General features: G+C 52.6%; 1 protein-coding gene across 6 annotated transcripts in view; it reads left to right on the top strand.

The window, feature by feature from the left end:
* LOC119979694 overlaps positions 1 to 13,531 on the top strand; it is a 253,384-nt gene that overhangs the window by 77,468 nt on the left and 162,385 nt on the right. Inside the window, exon 1 of one of the 6 annotated variants that reach the window (XM_038822248.1) lies at positions 7,449 to 7,549. The exons of the other annotated variants lie outside the window; for them this stretch is intronic. The gene's annotated coding sequence lies outside the window, so the exon portion shown is untranslated. Of the gene's footprint in view, positions 1 to 7,448; positions 7,550 to 13,531 lie in introns of those variants that run through there. 6 annotated transcript variants of the gene reach the window in all.

Raw genomic sequence — 13,531 nt, 5'->3', positions numbered from 1 at the left:
GCACTCGCCCCCCCGCACTCGCCCCACCCCCCCGCCACTCGCCCCCCCGCACTCGCCCCCCCCCGCACTCGCCCCCTCACCCCTGCACTCGCCCCCCCCCCCCCACTCGCCCCCCCCCCCCCCGCCCCCCCCCCCCCCCCCCCCCCCCCCCCCCCCCCCCCCCCCCCCCCCCCCCCCGCACTCGCCCCCCCCGCACTCGGACACTGAACGGCGTCAACCATCATTAATGGTTGACGCTGTTTTAAAGGTACTCTGTTTTTCGCCGACGTGACCCGTGGCCACAGTCGGCGGGACTTCGGCCCATCCGGGCCGGAGATTTGGAGATTTGTTGAAACAAAAATATAATGACATCCCGCCGGCGCCAGCAGTTTTCAGAGGCTGCCGGCGGGATTTGCACAACGCCGGTTTTTGGCCGGTCAGAGAATATAAAACCCTGCGGCAGCGGGATTAATGCCGCTGCCGGCCGATTCTCCGACACTGCTTGGGGTCGGAGAATTTCGCCCAAGGTTGTAGGTCTGGGGCCCACCAACCATTAATAGAATAACCTTTTGTTTATCCTCCCCCGTGATTTTATTTGCTGTAAAATGTTGCACAGCTGTTCAATATAGTGGCTTGTCTCTGCTGCATTGGAAACTCCACTAGCGGTGGCGAGCGGCAGAAGATCCAGCCCCCGGTTCTATTTTATTTGTTTTTGGAAATGGGCCTGTGATAGTCAACTGAGAGGTGAGCTTGGGCAGCACAGTAGCACAGTGGTTAGCATTGTTGCTTCACAGCTCCAGGAACTCGCGTTCGATTCCCGGGTCCCTGGCATCTGCAGAGTCTACACTTTCTCTCCGTGTGTGCGTGGGTTTCTTCCGGGTGCTCCAGTTTCCTCCCACAAGTCTCGAAAGACATGCTTGTTGGGTGAATTGGACATTCTGAATTCTCCCTCTGTGTACCCGAACAGGCGTCAGAGTATGGCGACTAGGGGATTTTCACAGTAACGTTATTGCAGTGTTAATGTCAGCCTACTTGTGACAATAATAAAGATTATCACTATGCTAGCCACTGCCTGTCAGTGCTCCCTTGATGCTATTGGCTGTGTGCCCTGGTGGTCTGAAGTGTTCACTTTGAATTGGGTAAAGAATTGAGGGGCTAAATAGACTACCTCTGCTCTTATATTCTTGTAATTTACTCTTAAATGACTGAGTCAAGCTGACAATTGACTTGGGGAGGAAGAGATGTTTGTGTGTGTGTGTGCATGTGAGTCTGTGTGGGTGTGCGTGTAATGTACCCAGCCATTCTTGCACTGAAGGCAAATTGCTTTTGTTTGCTGCAATAGTTCAAGGATTGCCTACTATATTCAACACTATAGGTTTGCATATGCATTTACCTACAACTTCCTTGCATGGCTGTGATATGTAAATGATTTGTATACGTAATTGTACAGTGAGGAAGGAAAAACACCACTCTCAGTGCTCTTTACAATGCTCTGGCATTCGCTGAAGAAGTAATCCTGTGATTTAGGTGAAATTTCTCCTTAACTTTCAGCTCAAAAGTATTTGCACTGCAATATGCTGCAATTGGATAATGCCATAGTGAGAGCAACATTGGGCCTTGGTGATCAATAGTCTGTCTCTTTACTCAATTAAATTAAAGATTTGTGAAACAGAAGAGGAAGAACGGAGAAAGAAACAGGGTGAATGAACAGGCAAAGCAGAGTCAAATCAGATATAGAAAAAATAAAGATAGGGAAAGAAAGATTGGATTAAAGAGAAAAAAAGTGATGCAGAGCGGAAATATATTAAACCTAATTGTCTACGATGAATTTACTACCTTCAGGAATGAGATGTCATAACATATATCTTTGGCGGGATTCTCTGAGCCTGCGCGGGTCGGAGAATCGGCGAGGGCGCGGGAAATTCCCACCACGCCACTCTGACGCCGGGACGCGATTCTCCGCCGACCGCTCCACAGAGTCCAGGCTCACGTGCGAGGGCGTCCAATCGGTGGGCAGCGGCGATCTGGAGGGGGGCCTATCTCCTTCCGCGCGGTCCGCTGTAAGGTCCCCGACATGTTGCGCCGTGCTGGCGCGGAGGCGGCAAACACGCGCCTGTGCCAGCTCGGAGACAGCTGTCGCATGCATGCGCCGACCCGCGCCGGTCGTGCAGGCCGCCTTTCGGCACCAGAGCAGTGCGCTAACCCCCTAAAGAGCAGTGAATTGCTGGGCCAGGATGCCCGTTGGCGCCGGCATACGCCACTTCAGTGTTTACACTGGCGTCAACACTTGGCCGGGATCTTGGAGAATCCTTGCCCCTGACATTAGAAAAGGTGTTTATGATGAAGTGCCAACCCAAATTTTTGGCAGCAGGTATTACTGACAATTTCTTGAAAGTCTTGAAACTCAAGAGGAGGTTGAGGGCAAATTGCCATTTTTGTGAGGCCGGTGATATAAATGCAGCAATTTTAAAAATTCACAATTCACAGGGTTTTGTCAGAAGCTGCTGAACATTTTATATAAACCGTAACAGCAAGTGCTACTAAATTTACCATTGACACAATTTATTGGTCACGAGGGGCTCTTGGCTTCAGGGTGGAGCTCTGCTCGCACCCAATGGGTAGGATTCTCCATTGGCTGACGCCGGAATCGGGAAACATGATTGGGCGGAGAATTGGTTCCCACGCCGAAATCGCAGCAGGCGCCAATTTGACGTGGAATGTGTTCTGGAATGATTGGATGGTGAACACTGTTTGCGTATCATTAGCGGGCCTGACCCGGGGCGGTATCCTCCGACCCCCCCCCCGCAGGGTTGGAGAATCGCCCGGGGCCTGCGTAGATCCCGCCCCCGCCGTGGCCGGAATTCTCCGCCACCCGGGAATCGGCGGGGGCGGGAATCCCGCCGCGCCGGTCGGCGGGCTCCCTGCGTCGATTCTCCAGCCCGTGATGGGCCGAAGTCCCGCTGCTGACAGGCCTCTCCCGCCGGCGGGAATTGGAGCACCTCTGGTGCCGGCGGGAGCAGACGGCGCGAGCGGGCCCCAGGGTCCGGGGGGGGCGCAAGGCGATCGGACCCCGGGGGGTGCCCCCACAGTGGCCTGGCCCGCGATCAGGGCCCACCGACCGGTGGGCAGGCCAGTGCCATGGCGGAGGCGGAAGAGACCCCCCCTACCACGCAGGCGCCAGGATGACGTCAGCGACCGCTAACGCTCTGGTGCATGTGCGGCCTCACGCCGGCCGGCGAAGGCCTTTTGGCCAGCCGTTCGTGCCTGCTGGCGGGGCGGAAAGGCCGTTCACGGCGGCCGGCGGGTAGCCAAAGGCCGCTCGTGCCGATCGGCGGGGCGCCAACCCCTCTGGCGTGGACCTAGCCCCTAAAGGTACGCCGGGACCCCCCGCCCCACCGGGTAGGGTAGAATACCGCCCCCGGTATTGTCCAAGGCCTTCACAATTCTCTACCTCCGGTGGGCCGAGTTCTGGGTCGCATGGTTCACTTGTGTTTTACAAATAGTGAAACCGGAGTCGTGGCTGATGAAGGAGAGAGAAGACGTAGGACACAGAGAGGCCCGACTGTAGGCTGCTGGTCCTGACACTCGCCGGGCTAGCTCGGGTGTGGGGGTGGGTGGACGATGGGGGAACAGGCTTAGTGGGCATGGTGACCTTCTACGGTGTCCAGGCAAGGACCACCATTGCTGCGATCTGCAAGGCAGATGACCCCACTGACCACAAACTTTGGCTCCTGGTTCTGCAGAGTAACTCCGCTATATGGGTTCTCCCCCCCCCCCCCCCCCCCCCCCCCTTCCAAATTACCCTCCGCCATACCACACCCTCCCACCTGGCCACCAACCGCCGCGAGGCATCACGCGGCCCGCTCAAGGCAACGGCCATTGAAGCCCCAATGGGGACACCGGACAAGGGCTGCGGATTGCCAGCCGATGGTACGCCTCGTATATGGAACGGGCACCAGAACCAGAGGCCCCCACGGTGCTGACATGTAGCCCATTGGACCTGGTTGGGCACGGAGTATGCACCGTGCTAACATGTCAGCTTTTCACCCCCTGAAGACAATGGATATTGGAATTCACCCAGCAATGGTGGCCTTCCTATTAGTCGCCACAGACCTCGGAGATGCCCTGCGGCTGAATGAGCTGGCGCTGCTTGACAAGGACGAAACTGCAGCAGCAGAGCGTACCCCAGAGGATCAGGGGGCCGCTACCCATGATTGAGCTGACTGCCCAGCAGGTGGAGGAGGAGTTGCAAAGGAGGCGCCAGGTGAGACCTCGTGTGTACTCGAAGCGCCTGTCGTTCAAGGACCCGCCAGACCAGGAATGCCGACGAAAACTCTGGCTGAGCAGAGAGACAGTGCAACATATCTGCCAGATCATGATGCACCTGGCACCACGGGGAAATGGAGGAGGACATTTGCTCCAGTGGCCATCAATGTGATTGTCGCTCTGAACATTTACGCCATGGGGTCTTTCTAGGTGCCGAGTGGGGACCTAACTGGAACTTGGTACACAGGGACATCCACGCCATCACCGAGGCCCTATATGCCGAATCGGCACAATACATCAATTTAAATGTGGACCGGGCCCACCAGGATGCTCCGCTATCACCGACATGCCCCAGGTCCAGTGGGTGATCGACGGGATGCATGGCTCCCTACAGGCACCTGCAGATGGCAGTCCGCTCTGACCTAACCGAGAGGAGTTCCACTTGATGCATGTGCAGCTAATATGGGGCGGAACCTGGGCAGAGTGCACAACGCATTCATCCTGGCACACTTGACGATTCCTGACATGTTTGTGCTGTACCTATCCCCTACAGTTGGGGGGGCTCCTGGGTGACGGGTTATTCGTTACGGTCATGGCTGATAACGCATATCCGGAGGCCACAGACCAATGCCGATCCTGCTATAATGTCGCCCAAGCAGCAACCAGGATCATGACCGAGCGGTGCTTCCGCCTCCTGAATATGCCGTTCTGGTGCCTGGACCGCCCTGGAGGGGCTCTTCAGTATGTTTCTGAGAGGGTTGCCCGCATTGTGGCGGCCTGCTGCGTCCTCCACAACGTCGCCCAGCAGAGGGGTGACATGCTAGAGGAGGAGGATGAAGCCCTGACCTTCTCCGACAAGGAGGATATGGGGGAGGGCGGGGGAGGGCAGGGGGGGGGAGGGGGGTGGGGGGGGGGGTGGGGTGGGGTGGGGGTGTGTGGGCAGGACATGGGGTGCAGGCAGGTAAGGGAGGTCGCACGACGTGTGCGCCAGGGACAATGCACAGGATGCTCTGATTGCCTCCAGGTTACACTGACTGGGGGGGCGGGGAGAAATTGTCCAGGGGCATGGACACAGCATCCCACCACCACACACACACCCCCGACCACCCCCTCGCCTGCAGCCCCTTCCGTGATACATATCTGCCGCACGACAGGGTGCGTGTCTGGGTTGGCAGTATCATTGGTCTGGTCCATGGGATGGAGATGATGACAACCCGCTCTGCAATGTGCCCTGGTGCTCCACATCGTTTGACAACGTCTGACTCCACCTGTGTGATCCCTGCATGCGAGCTGGCCAATCCATCACACGGTGCCATCGGATTCCTGGGGTGGTGGTGGTGGGACGTTCGCAGTGGAGTGGAGGAGTGTGAGGAGCCCAGGCCACTCACAATGTCTAGCCATTCCCCTCCCCCCACTTCCCCACCCGCACCCCCTCTCTGGCCAGCCCAGACCAGCCCACCCCTCACACCCTGACAGAGCACCGAGTCAGGTTGCAACATTGTGAACAGGCTTTTACTGTGACATAAATACAGATTTGTGCCCTGCACCCGTGCCAATTAAAATAGTGTCCAACGTTCTGGCCACCTCCCTCTGTCATGAGCCACAATTTATCACGGCCAATCCACCTAACCTGCACATCTTTGGACTGTGGGAGGAAACCGGATCAACCGGAGGAAACCCATGCAGACACGGGGAGAAAGTACAAGCTCCACTCAGTCACCCAAGTCCGAATCATACTCAGGTCCCTGGTGCTGAGAGGCAGCAGTGCTAACCACTGTGCCATTGTGTCATCATACAAGATATTAGTAAGCAAGCAGAAGGACTTAAATTTATTGCCATGCTATCTGGCATGAACTTCACAGGCTTGAAATGCTCTAACTCACCTTCGAGCTATCAGCTTCAAGCACAGGAAAATTCAAACTTACTGTCATACCATCATCTACAAGCATAGATGACAGAACACTTTTCAGTATTATTCATAACTTCCTCGATAAAGAAGCACTCTGTGCCCAGATGCAGCAAGGTCTGTATAACATTTGGGCTTCGATTGATAAGCAACAAATAACATTTGTGCCGCGCAATGACCATCTTCCAGGCAATGGCCATTTTAAAGATAAGACAGTTAACCATCTCTTTTCATTGCTGAATCTCCACCATCAACATCCGTGTTGGGGTGGGTGTGGCAGGTGGGTGGGGCGTTACCAGCCACCACCACCTTTTCGTGAACAATTTCTTGACCTAGTGCAACATTACAGAGTGAGCAGCTGGTAGTTTGGTGAGTGAGAGAGGGATTCTAGATTTGATGACATGTCACATTTAATTAAAAATTACTGATAAATTAGGTTTAAATTTCTAAATTCAGATTTGGGCCAGAAACTTACTTGGACCAGGAACTTAGAGTAGAATTTCACATTGACCACCCGCGCCCACCCAGATGAGTGATCAGTCGCATGTCATCGCCCACTCTGGCAATATTTTGGTCAGCGTCTGTCGATTGGCAGCGTGCCCGCCGACAATAATAGCGGTATTTAATGGGATGAAAACACCAACTGCCAGGATCTAACATTGCGCGTGCGATTTTAAGCTCATCCCAAGCAGACCTACCTTTTTCATGCAAGGGCAGGATAAAAGAGGAGTTAGGTATTTCTACGAATGAGATGAGGTGATGTTTTGGAGGGTTTTTAATTTATTCCTGGAAAATCAGCTGTGCCTATCCCTAATTGCCCTAATGGGCAGTTGAATACAATTGAGTGGGTTGTGAGGCCTTTTAAGAGTTAACCATATTGCGATGGGTCTGGAGTCACATGTAGGCCGCACCAGGTAAGGACAATAAATTTCCTTCCCAAAAGAACATGAACCAGATGGGGTTTTATAACAATCATTTGGGCTTTTAATTCCAGGTTTTTATTGAATTCAAATTTCAACTTCTGTAGTGGCAGAATTTGCACTTGGGTCCCCAGATCATTACTTGGGATTTATGATTTACTAGTTCAGCGACAATTCCACCATGCCATCACCTCTCTATAGGTTACAAAGAGATAGCGCAACAATTGCTAATTTGAACTGAATACTAACATAATGGCTGCTCTGGAAGCCCCATTTTATAGATCCCTCCCATGTGACCTCACAAAGTGACATTCCCATGACATCACCCATCCTACCCACAATCCACTGCTTCTATTCATGCTGTCACACAAAAAGGAGTTTTAGTCAAAATAAAAATGTCTGCTTGTGTGAGAATGCCAAATATCTCTGAACAAGCACCTGAGTGACCATTGACTGAGAGGCAACATTATGTCCATAGGTCAGTAACATAGCAGGTTTTAACTAGTACAGGACTAAGGGAACATTGCACTGACGGAGGTACAACACAGAGAGAGTGCAGCACTCTTGGAGGGTCAGTATTGAGGAAATGCTGCAATTCAGAGGCATGGGCTGGGATTCTCCGACCCCCCCGCCGGGTCGGAGAATCGCCTGGATGGCGCGCGACACTCGCCACGCTGCTCCGACGCCGGGCTGCCGATTCTCCGGTGACCGGAGAATCACCGTCAATCGCATCGGTATGGTCGCCGATGCGCCAGTCAGGAGCCGTTGAAAGCGGCCCCAGCGGCGATTCTGCGTGCACGGCGGGCCGAGTGCCCACTGAGTTCCGCTGAGTCCCGCCGGCGTCGCTTGCGTATGGTCCTACCCAGCGGGACTTAGGCTTTCTAGCTGCAGGGGCAGTCCTGGTTGAGGGGAGCCAGCTTCAGGGGAGGGCCTCCAGGGTGGCCAGGCCCACGATCAGGGGCAACCGATCGGCGTGCGCGCTAATTCCGAGGGTGAGGGGCCTATTCTCCTCCGCGCTGGGCCACTGTAGGGCTCCACAATGTTGCCCGTGGTCCGGCGGGGAGACGGCCGTGGCGCGCATGTGCAGACCCGTGCCGGCTGTGGCGCGCATGCGTGGACCAGTGGCGTGCATGCGCGGCTGTGGTGGTCCGGTTTTTGGCAGCAGAGCAGCGCACAGCACCGCGGTGCCGTTCTAGCCATCAATTTAATCTGTTACCAACGGAGGACATGATTGGACATCTGAGGTCTTCCACTGAATGCTTAACATTTCATCCAAAGGGTGATAGCTCTGACAATGGGCTATATCTAACAAACGAAAAGTCCTGTTTTGGGTGAATTTGACTGGCATTGGCACCTGAGTTCCCTGGGAGACTCCCCTCTCACCCCAAAAGTGCCGGTCTTCCTGGTCCTCGTTTATGGAGACCAGTGCTAAATGGCACTCAGCAGGGGTCTCCAAGCGAGGCTGGTAAATCCTAGGGGCTGGTTAGATCTGGGATAGACATAGTTAAATGAGCAGTTAAGCTCCCTTATCCATGCAAGTTTGGATCCTGCCCATCCAGATCACAATGACTCGTGAGATCCTGTTAGATCTCATGGGGCATAATGACTGTTGGGAATCCCTGAAGAGGCCTCACACATAATTTACCGGACACGTCCCGTCTCGATTCCGACGTGCCCGCACGGCACAGGCCCGCCCGCCGATCGGTGGGCCCCGATCGTGGGCAAGGCCACCGTGGGGGCACCCCCAGGGCCAGATCGCCCCCCCCCCCAGGACCCCGGTTGTCAGCGGCAGGACTTCGGGCCGGAGAATCGCTGCAGGGGGCCCGCTGACTGGCACGGTGCGATTCCCGCCCCCGCCGATTCCCAAGTGGCGGAGAATTCAGGCCACAGCAGGGGCAGGATTGACGCCGGCCCCGGGCGATTCTCCGACCCCCCGGGGGGGGGTCCGCCCAAGGCAATTGAGCTTGTTGCGCACATTGAAATTGGGCGGTACCATCTTGCGGGCATCACAAAGACGTGGCTGCAAGGGGTTCAAGGATGGGATCTAAATATCCAAGGATATGTGTTCTATTGAAAGGGACAAGCAGAAGGGCAAAGGGTGGGGTTGCATTGTTAGTAAGGAATGAAGATAGAAAGAATAGATATAGGATTAGAATGCATAGAATCTGTGTGGATAGAGTTGAGGAATCGCAAGGTAAAAAGACCACGATGGGAGTTGCGTACAAACCCCCAGCTATAGGCAGGATGTGGGGCAGAAAATAAATCAGGAGATAGAAAAGGCTTATAAAAAAGGCAATAGTACAACAATCATGGGGGAACTTCAATATGCAGGTGGACTAGGAAAATCAGCTTGGTAGTTGATCCCAAGAAAATGAATTTGTGGAATGTCTAAGAGATGTATTTTTGTAGCAGCTTGTAACAGCCTATGAGGGAACAGGCAATTCTAGATTTGGTGATGTGGAATGAGGCAGACTTGATTCGTGAAATTAACGTGATGGAAATTTTGGTGATGTTGACCACAATATGATAGAATTTACCCTGAAGTTTGAGAGAGAGAAACAGCAATCAGATGTAACGGTATTACAATTAAATGAAGGTAACTACAAAGAAAGATAGTGGAACAGCGATAGCAGGTGTTTTTGGGGTTATTCGGGAAGCACAAGAGAAATTTATTCCAGGGAGGAAGAAACATGCTAAGGGGAAGACGAGGCATTCGTGGCTTTGAGGGAAGTCAAGGACAGCATAAAAGCTAAAGAGAAAGGATACAAAGTGGCGAGGTTAGTAGGAAGCCAGAGGCTTGGGAAGCCTTTAAAAGGAAGCAGAGGACAACTAAAAAAGCAATAAGGGGGAAGAAGATGAAATATAAGTGTAAGCTAGCTAGTAATATAAAAGAAAGTAGAAGAGTTTTTTCCAATATATAAAAGGTAAGAGAGAGGCAAAAATAGACATTGGACCTCTGGAAAATGAGGTTGGAGAAATAGTAATAATAGGAAACAAAGAAATGGCAGAGGAACTGAATAGTTATTTTGCATCAGTTTTCATGGTGGAAGACACCAGTGGGATGCCAGAGTTCCAGGAGAATCGAGGGGCAGAGATGAGTGTAGTCGCCATCACTTAGGAGAAGGTTCTGGGGAAACTGAAAGGTCTGAAGGTGGATAAACCACCTGGACCGGATGGACTACACCCCAGGATCCTAAAAGAGATAGCTGAGGAGATTGTGGAGGCATTGGTGGTGATCTTTCAGGAATCACCGGAGGGCAGGAAGGGTCCCAGAGGACTGGAAAGTGGCTAATGTAACACCCCTGCTTAAGAAGGGAGGGAGGCAGGAGGCAGGAAATTCTGGGCCAGTTTGTCTGACTTCGGTCATTGGTAAGATTTTAGAGTCCATTATTAAAGATGAGATTGCGGAGTACTTGGAAGTGCATGGTAAAATAGGACTGAGTCAGCATGGCTTTATGAAAAGGAGGTCATGTCTGACAAATCTGTTTGAGTTCTTTGAGGAGGTAATAAATAATTTAGACAAAGGAGAACCAGTGGAATTGGTTAATTTAGATTTGCAGAAGGCCTTTGCAAGGTGCTGCAAGGAGACTATTAAATAAGTTAAGGGCCCATGGTATTAAGGGTAAGATCCTGGCATGGATAGAAGATTGGCTGACTGGCAGAAGGCAGAGAGTTGGGATAAAGGGGTCTTTTTCTGGACATGGCAATTCTTCATGTGTGAACTTGGACAGTAAGTGACACAGGCTGTCTGACTGGAAAGAAAGTCGAATCTTGCATTTATCCTGGTATTTCACAACCTCAGGCTGTTCAGAAGCACGTCACAGCTAATATAGTGCAATTATTGTTATAACATAGCAAATGCAGCAGCTAAAGTCTATACAGAAAGATATTCACCAATCAGCAGTGCGAAGAATGACCAGATTCTCTATTTTAGTGCTGTTGCTAAGGGATAAATAGGCCAGGATAACTGAGAATGCCCCTGCTCTTTAAGTGTGCCATGAAATATTTTACATCCACCGATGGTGGCAGATGAAGGTTCATTATAATGTTTCATTGACTCGTGAAAGGTATTGGAGCAAGTTCATCGACTGCTAACTTTAAAATCTGGGGAAGTATTCCTCTGAGGTGCAGGGTGAATAAAGGGGAAAGCGTAGATATAGTGTATTTGAACTTTTAAAGGACCTTTGATAAATTGCTACATGAAAGGTTACATCACACGATAAGAGCCCATGGTGATATTAGCATGGAGAGTGGCTAACTAACAGGAAACAGTTGGGATAAATGGGTTATTTTCAGATTGGCAAACTAGCTAGTGGAGTGCTGCAGGGGTCAACGCTGGAGCCTCAACTATTTAAGGTCTATGTTAATGACTTAGAGGAAGGATGACATTATTTCAGCCAAATTTTCTGATGATATAAAGATAATTAGGAAATCAAGTTGTGAGGAATCTGTAAAGTGTCTGTAAAGAGATGTAGATATGTTGGGTGCAATTTATAGGGCAGCATGGTAGCATTGTGGATAGCACAATTGCTTCACAGCTCCAGGGTCCCAGGTTCGATTCTGGCTTGGGTCACTGTCTGTGTGGAGTCTGCACGTCCTCCCCATGTGTGCGTGGGTTTCCTCCGGGTGCTCCGGTTTCCTCCCACAGTCCAAAGATGTGCAGGTTAGGTGGATTGGCCATTCTAAATTGCCCTTAGTGTCCAAAATTGCCCTTAGTGTTGGGTGGGGTTACTGGGTTATGGGGATAGGGTGGAGGTGTTGACCTTGGGTAGGGTGCTCTTTCCAAGAGCCGGTGCAGACTCGATGGGCCGAATGGCCTCCTTCTGCACTGTAAATTCTATGATAAAAAAATTCTATGATTCTCCGGAACCATTTCCAAGTGCTGTACTGAGCTGGAATTGCTGTAGGTTTCCCAGCGCTTGGCCCTGTGAGGCCAGCAATGTAATTCAACGTTAATTGGTCCACTTAACGAGGCCTCACAGTCTTCCCGCCCATAATGCCGGCTCGCCAGCTGATAGGCCGGGTCTGTGTTGCCAGGCCCCCACTAACAAGGTGGAGCAGCACTTAAGCTGCAGTTGCTCAGTGAACCCCAGCCAGCTCGCAACAATGGCGCCGTGGAGATCCCAAGATTCGGGGATGCCGACCTGGGGAGGTTCCTGGACACAGTGGAGGCCGGGAGGGATGTCTTGTTCCCCCAGAGGGTCTCGGAGGGTACGCCACAAGGCAGTCAGTGCTACCTGGGATGAGGTGGTGGCAACAATGGAGAACCTGGTGCACGACGACTTTGGCACCATGAGTGAAGATGTTCAAGGAGTCGCGCAGTCGGTGACGGCCATGGCAGACGGTCTCAGCAGTATGTCTGCCTCACTGGGGGATGTCACCCAGTACGAGGCCGACCTTAATGGGGTTCTGTGGGACATGTCCCGCTCTCAGATGGGAATGGCCGAGCGCTGTGGAGCTTGTCCCAGCCGCAGGTGGGCTTGGCTGAAGCACTGCAGAGCAAGGCCAGGTCACTGGGGGAGTGTCCCATGGGGCGGCGACAGTGACCACCAGCACTCCCGAATTCCACCCCCCCCTGATAAGGCCATGTCTCAGGGTCAGCACACGGGACAGGGAGGCACGGCTATGCATGTGCCGTCGACAAGTGCACTGGGACCCTCCAGCCCAAGGCCCTCAGAGGACGCCCGCCAGGGGCATCGAAGGCCAAGGCATGAGGTAAGCAGCTGACTGCCTCCAGCTCTGATGTGCATCCTGAGGAAACAACAAGATGTAATGGTAGAGCTAGGAGGGCCAGGCACGTTGGTTATCACTGGGGGCACTGGGGTAGGAGGGAGGAGTTAGGTCGGGGGTGGGGAGGGTTTGGGGGCGGCACCATGGGAAATAGAATATTGTAGAGTACATTAAACAACACTTTGCACAAATGTTTTGATGCCTCTGTCACTTTCTTCCCCAATGCGGGCTGACTCCGCACCCTTTGCCTGTCTCTCCAGGCAACCCCTCTCCCCGTGGTACTCACCCACCCTCCGGCCATGGTTGTGTCCCGTAAGCTGTGGGGCTTAAGTGGTGATAATTGGATTCTCACCATGTTACGGCGAGATTCCAAATTTGCCTACGGGAGCAGGCCTTTTGCATCGCAATCTGTTTGGCGCCTGGCGGGGTTCCTGTTTTTGGTCTCTCCTGCTCTTCACCAGCCTCGATACGCTTGAGTGTGAGCGTGAGTAGGCCGGAATATAGTGCCCCTTAAGTGAGTGGGCAAAAAATAGCAGATGAATTAAAATGTGGGAAAATGTGATGATGTCCACTTTGGAAGGAAGAATAGAAAAGTCGATCATTGAAATAGAAACTGCAGAACACTGCACTACAGAAGACAACCAGATATCTTTGTACATGAAACAAAAGAGCTAAGCATGCAGATACAGCAAGTAATTAGGAAGGCAAATGGAACGTTGGCCTTTATTGC

Source organism: Scyliorhinus canicula, chromosome 2 (assembly GCF_902713615.1).
Source record: "Scyliorhinus canicula chromosome 2, sScyCan1.1, whole genome shotgun sequence".
Lineage (NCBI taxonomy): Eukaryota > Metazoa > Chordata > Chondrichthyes > Carcharhiniformes > Scyliorhinidae > Scyliorhinus > Scyliorhinus canicula.
Note: the sequence above shows the minus strand (reverse complement) of the source record. Positions and strands in the feature narration are given on the sequence as shown.